The 7322-nt window shown below is 41.0% G+C and overlaps 1 pseudogene; it reads right to left on the bottom strand.

Moving 5' to 3' along the window:
• Positions 1 to 1022: 1022 nt before the first annotated feature.
• Positions 1023 to 6299, bottom strand: LOC150020092 (Y-box-binding protein 1 pseudogene; annotated as a pseudogene).
• Between the last annotated feature and the right edge of the window lie 1023 nt (positions 6300 to 7322).

Raw genomic sequence — 7322 nt, 5'->3', positions numbered from 1 at the left:
TTGTTCCTCTCACATTATCTTGCTCTTTGGAGAGAGAGCAAGTGTATCTCCATTGAGTCAAGTGAACCTGAGCATGTGAAGTGAAGGTGCTCAGGAAGGTGTCACCACCATAATGCTTCCCAGTCATTTTTGTAGGAAGTTGGGAGGGGCAGGGCTGAAGGGCAGACCTCACCTACCCAACTTCTCCCTTTTCTTTTTCACCTCCCTTCATCTTCTAACTCTGGGGATCCCTAGGAGAAGTTACTCAGAACAGTTTCTAGAGGAATTCCTTGCTGTTAGCATAGGGGGCACCTATGAGCAGGCAGTGGCCCCAAATATTCTAAAGCGCAAGGAACAATGTGGTCACATCCCTTAGTATCTCTCTTTAGGTCAGTATTCCCAAAGTGGAAACATTGTCACTTTGGGAATTTGCATGTAGCACCAATAATTAAAAATAGTAAATGCTTTATAGGTTATGAGTCTGGCTTTGATTTATGTTCAAAAATTAACTCTAAAAATATGCTGTTGGAAAATCCTTATTTTATTTTGCTTTGTGTATTTGTTATCACAGTTGTAGCTAGTTATCATGTAGGAGAAAGAGATGCTCTCTTTTTTCAATATGTTCTCATTTGTTTTCTGCCAATTTTTTTGCAATATTTTGAACACATTCGTTGTGGGTTTTAATTAAATCTGCCTTTGTCAGGCCAGCAAGTCTCTCATTATTGGCAAATAAGGAAATACTTAAGTAATGTGTTGTTGTTGTTTTTGACAATTATTTAAGACTTATTAACAGGTGCTTGCAGCTTGTTGACTTAAAAAAAATCAAGTTGTAAATTTTTATTACAAATTAAAAATGAGGTTCTTAAATATCTCAACTTGACCAGATATGAAACAGTTTAAAAATATTTAAAGGGGTAGTGAGAAAAACCAGGCTTATTAAAAAAAAAATGACATGTTTGTCATTACCAGAAAGAGACATCTTTAGATAAAAATAATAAAAACCCCATGCTGCGTAGACAATGCAGATCGTTCTAGTCATCTGGTCAATGGGCAAAAAGGAAGCACTTCAGGTCTTCAGCTCCAATCTTTTGTTCATTTCTTATTGCTGGAACTTCATACCCATTTCTTCTTGTTAGATGACTAAACTGGATGATGGTAGAGATGGTGAGCCGGCATTCACTCAGCCCTGCCCTGCCCAGCCCAGCTTCGGGAGCCGGCGGATTCTCAGCTGGTGTGTCGGCTGCTTTTGTCTCTTTGCCATCTTGTGGTTTAGGGTTTTCTGGACGTCTGCATTGGTAATTGAAGTTGCGGTGGTACCAACGTTGAGGAGGCTGCTGACCTTGGTTCTCATCTCCTTGATTTCCCTTATCTTCTTCTTTGCTGTCCTGCCTAGGCTGTCTTTGGCGAGGTGGACCCCTGCGGTATCATGGTCTGTAGCCCCGATACATATTCTGTCTCACTGGTCTACCTTGTCCTCCCGCACCCTGGTTGTCAGCACCTCCATCTCTTCTCCCAGCACAGGACGGTTGGAATACTGTGGTCGACGCCCAGAGGGTGTCCACAGGTAGTAAGGTGGGAGCTGTCACCTGCAGTAGGGCTGGCTCTGTTTGGCTTGGCCTTCAGGAGCGCTCTCCCATCCCTCATCCTTTCCCCCACTCTCACTCTTCTGGCAATTCTGCTGGTAGCTGCGTGGAGGACCCCTGCTATGTGGAGAGCGTCTATAATGGTGACGGTCCGGGGCTTATTTGCTGCCTTGCACCAGAGCTCCGCCAGGGTCTGCAGCATGTGCTGCCTCTGCCCGCTTTGCTCCTTCAACAGCATCACACTGCACAGTCTCTCCATCCACACTGCAGAGGCTCTTCCAGGGGTTATTCTTCTTTATGGCAGGCTGGTGTACAAATACGTCTTCCTTGGTGTCATTCCTGTTGATGAAACCATATTCGTTTCTTACATTGAACCATTTTACTGTTCCCAAAACCTTTGTTGCGATGACTTTTTTGTCCCAGCTGGCAGGCGCCTCCAGTGTGAGGCTGCCAGGGCACCACTCGCTGCCCGGTTGCTGCTGGTGCCGGGCTTGGTGTCCGCAGTGCTGAGGCCGGGGGGGGGGGGGGGGGGCAGGGGGCAGCTGCAGCTCCCCTCGGATGTGATGGTAGCTAGGCTGCGGTGGCAGTGGTGGCAGTGGCGACAGGGCTGCTCAGGGCTCTCTGGAGTCTGCTTTCCACTCCCACTACCGATTAAACTAGTAATGTGTTATTTATTGATCATGAAAAGTTAAGAGATACGATTTTTTTTCTGTGGGGGATAAAACTCAACTTATAAATCTTCTATTCTTTAGGAAGGAACTTGTTGAATATTAATCTTAGAACTGATCCTAGAAAGGACATGTTTTCTAGAGAAAATAAAAAAGAAAGAAAAAGAAAATAGCTATACAATAAACTTCTCTAACTTTCATAAATACGGATTGAAGGAACAACCTACAAGAGTTATCTTCATTATTCCACAGCCAACAGCAAAAGCTTTATATCCCGTTATAGTAATGAGAAAACCTTTGAACTTTGCATTGTACACTGCCAGGCAGAAGAACTTAAGACTTAAGCAAACAATGTTTACAATTGCTTTAGGGAGTTGCTAGGATAATACCTCAGCTTGTATTTCTGAGTAGGCTTGATCCTTCCTTCCCAATCTGCATTTCCCCAAAGCAGAGGCTGGAAAGGCATAAAACTGGATGAAAAAGTAAACTGTCAGAAGTAACACATCAAGTAAGATTCCCCACTGTGCCTTAGTCCTTCCCCTTGTTGCTAAGGAGTGGGTGGGCATAGAGGGAAATCGGGTCATGACTGTGCTATTTACACTTAGTCTGGCAAACCCTTTTGAGCCCATTTTTTGGATCTCTCAATAATCAGGTTCAATCTACATGCATTTCATCTAAACATTTGAAAGAACTGAGTGGGAAGTAGTTTACCAGAGTGGAAATCCTGTAACTTTGGAGTCAGGTGGACTTGGGTTTGCTCTGAACCCTGTAACTTAATCTTGGACAAATTACTAACCTTTTAGCCTCTGTTTTTTCATCTGCAAAATGGGAGACATAATAGGGAAGGAAACATCATATCCCACAGGGTTGGTGTCTGATGATGAGTACAGATGCTTGGTAAATGGAAACATTTAAGGAAGTGGTCAATTCAAATAGGATGGTTTCAATAACTAATTGAGCAAGGGAGCATCCCCAAAAGGAGTCACTCATCGTATTTGTATTTCCCTATGCCAGGTTTATTAAGGCAGTTAACCCCAAAAAGCCAATAGAGTCACATATAGGCTACACACAGAGATGGGGGTCTTTCATGATAGAAGCGAGCAAAGCAAGTATCTGCTGGAAAGTCTTGGTCTTCGGCAGCATCAGCAGAAAGAGAGGTGGGCATTGGTCTTAAGCCAGGTGGCTATAGTGGCAGCAGGAGGCAGGCAGAGTGGAAGTCTGACAGGGTTCTAGCACGGCCCATGGTACAGCCAAACTCCAGTGTTGGGCATTTGGATCTCTGAGTTCTTTTAGCCCCCAGCAGGTGGGGGTCCCACTTTTATCCAATGTCCAGACAGAGTCCTTATGCAAGTGTCCAGACTCGTGGTTTTGGGTACTCCAGGTCCCTCCTAAAGGCATTCTTATACCTCATTACCTCAGCCTTGAAATAGCACTTGATGTAACGTCATGGCTTACAGTGACTCCATACTGGATTGTCAAAAATATTCAAAAAGTCCACTCTGCTCTTGCTCTGTGAAAATATGTTTAGTTGTAAAGATGAACTAATAAGAAAGTTTGATTAAAAGCCTGATTAGATATGTACAAATATGCAATTTTAGTGGAAAATATTAGTCAAAGCAATGATTTGCCACCATGAGCTATAACATTTACCACAAATACTTAGTTATTGACGGTGTTGCTCATTTATTAATTTATGTCATTAACTACCTCTTTAATCTTAGAAATCCTTAGTTGATTTGAAAGAGCAATGTGGTTCTCTGATTTTTCAACCTTATCACCATGGAAGAATTTGAGTAAAAATAAGATTAAGTCAAAGCTGTCAACCTGCCCTCTGAAGAACTATTTAGAAGAAGGTCAGCTTACTAATTTATTCATTGTCTGGTACTATTAAGTGAAAAGAAGTAAAATTCTGTTATATTAGAGAAAATATGCAATTTTGGGCCCATTTATCATAATAGCTAGCCTACCCTAATTATTACACGTATTCTTTTACTATAAACTAGAACTCCATGAAAATGCCTCTAAGTTTTATCTCTCCAAATATTATGCTTTTATCAGTAATAAGATGCTTACTGGGTTTCACAAAGGAATCAAGACTGAGGAAGGGCAGAAAGAGACATAAAAGGATATTTAAGATATTGCATGACAATGTTTTCTCAGCTGACACTGTTCATAATGTTAAGATTTACTTTCAGGTTCATTGAGATTATTTCTCTTCGTGCCTAGTATAGAACTGACAAAATTATTCCTATGAGTGAAAATTATCATTGTGGTTACTTTTGCCTGTTTTTCAGGATATAAAGAACAGTTACCAATATCAAAATAGAATTTCTGGCTGAGGGGAAAAGCAATGCAGAGAAAGGGAGAGAGAAAGCCAGTGAGAGTTCACTGTTGACTTCACGGTAAGGCAGTAACAACTAAATGAAAGTCTGTGTTAAAAAAGTGCTTCTGTGATACTGAGTACAGGTACATTGTCAAGGGAGGAGAGTAAAGCCTTGTCACAGGCCAGATAAGTGACGTTGGCAAGTCTATAAGATTCTCTGGGTCCCAGTCTTTTAATCATGAAAAAGGATCTGACCAGATAATTTTTAAGTTATTTTAACTCTAAATATTTAATTCCAAGTCATAAAAGTGAGGATTTAATGTGCTGATGGCCTTACAGTAACCCCCCCCCCCACCTTTATCTGGGGGTGGGTGGAGAGAAGACTACATTCTGAGATGCCTGAAACTGAGGGTAGCAACAAACCGTGTATATATTACCTTTTATTTTATGCATATCTACCTATGATAAAGTTTAATTTATAAATTAAGCACAGTAAACAATTAACATTAACCAATAATAAAGTAGGACAGTTGTAGCAATATACTGTAATAAAAGTTATTTGAATGTGGCATTGTTAAGTAAAATAATGGTTACTTGAACACAAGCACTACAATGTCACCACACTCCATCTGATAACTGAGACAGCTTTTAAGTGACTAACAGGCAGGTGGCATATATAGCATAGACACAGTGGACAAAGGGATGATTCGTATCTGGGTGGGACAGGGCCAGGGATATAAGAAATTTTATCATGCTATTCAGAATGGCATGTAATTTAATACTTATGCATTGTTTATTTCTTAAATTTTCCCTTTAATATTTTTGGACTGTGGTTGACCATGGGTAACTGAAACTGTGAAAAACAAAACCCAGATAAGTGGGAGTGGGGGGACTACTGTACATTGCTGCTGCTGTATAATAAATGGTAGAATCCCCACTCTTCTCCCTCCTTCTCCCCAAATATCCCATGGCTCATTAATATACATGCACAACATCATTTTTCCAGGGCTTCTTGGTGATGTTCAGTGACATCTTATGCTGCTCCACATGGGCAGGACATCTGGGGCAGCTACTTTCAGTTTTAATTGAAACAAAGCAAACTAGCAGCTGTTTGGCATTAGAGGGAATTTTGAGCCTATACTCCAATTCCACCAAGGGAAGGAGCAAACAAACCTCAAAAACATTTTAAGCCAGGCAGTCCAAAATACTGAAGGCCATCCGCATTCTCTCTGTAAGTGCTCATCACCTGGAATATGCTCTCATTTTCCTTTAAAAACAGAACTGATGATGATTTATGATAGGATAAAAGATGCTCTGGCACTTAAAATACTGAATTCTTAGCTCATAGTCACTGCCCCTGCCGTAATTGTGAATTACCTATCTAAACCTGATTTTCCATTATAGCTAAAATATCATAACAAGAGATTCAAGTTTTATGTGGTGAGAGCAAAAGTGGATCTTGTTTTTCGATAGCAACATGTTTGGGCCTTGTAGTGAAGTCCAAACCTAAGAGCATTTATGTTCAAATACTTGATCAAGCACTGCGACATGAATGCATGCTGTGTGATATTGTGCTGCTTCTGATCCTTCCTGACTTCTGTACCTCGGACTATCAAAGGAGTTATGTATATAGTTGCCTAAAGCCAATGAACTATTTGAAGTTAGGTAGCGATAATTTAAGATGCTCACATTTATCCTGAACTCTGAGTTCAGGTACCATTTGTGCTCTTTGCTCTGCTGTCCCATTATTCCTTTTGCTATTTTCTAACTCATTCATTCATTCTCTGAATAAACATTTATTGAGGTGCTAGAGATACAGGGGCAAATAGGATAGACTTCTTCCCTGACTTCATCAACCAGTGGGGAAAACAGGCACTGAGCAAAGAAATACAAGTACATACAGTAAAACCAGGAAGGGGTGAGCCTTAGTGAATGAGTAGAAATTAGCCAGGTGAAGAGGAGGCATTGGAAGGGTTGAGGGGAGCTTCAGCAAGTGAAGTGATGCTGAATTTGTTCAGCAAAAATACGTGTGATCCCTATGGGGACTTTGGTGTTTGTGTCACTAGACTGTGAAAACAAGTCAGGGAGATGCAAGTCATGGTGCAGGAATGCTGGGCATGGGTCTGAGCCCAGAAGTTCTCAGGTGCTATTTCTGTGAGTATGCACTTGAACCTGAAGGTAAAAGTCATTGAGGACTTAAACAGATAAATCAGATGGTTTTATCTTTTAGTTGGATCAGCAGTGTGGGAAATGGATGTGATGGAATGGAAAAGAGCAGGGCTTTCATAAGGAGCATTATCTCTTCTGTGGTGGCAGCCACGGCAAGAAAGAGATCCCCACCTGATTCTCCCTGATGGAAGGGCCTGTCCATGAGCCTCCCTGATTTGTGCCTGTTGATGTACAACCATGTTTCAGTGACCAGCCCAAATCCCTCTTCCTTTGTGGACTCATCATTCTTAGAAATTGTCTCTTCCTTTGAAATTCTCTATTTCTTGACTGTTCTCTCCTTGGGAATAGAATATGTTCGCTGTCATGCAATTTATTCCTTTTCTCTATGAATATCCTCTCCTACAAAGCTCCTGAAGGGTAGCATGATATCTATATTTCTTTAAATCTGTAGTATCTAAGAAAGTGCCTTGAAAAAATCCTGAGTCTTAGAGTTTAAAGGAACTTCAGAGATCATTCTATCCTTATTTAATAAATGAAGAACTTGAGGTCCAAAGAAATGAGTGCCGCATTAGATCTGTCAGCTTTCAGTTTATTATCCTT

This window comes from Furipterus horrens, unplaced genomic scaffold, assembly GCF_987537825.1.
Source record: "Furipterus horrens unplaced genomic scaffold, mFurHor1.1.pri manual_scaffold_2, whole genome shotgun sequence".
NCBI lineage: Eukaryota > Metazoa > Chordata > Mammalia > Chiroptera > Furipteridae > Furipterus > Furipterus horrens.
Note: the sequence above shows the minus strand (reverse complement) of the source record. Positions and strands in the feature narration are given on the sequence as shown.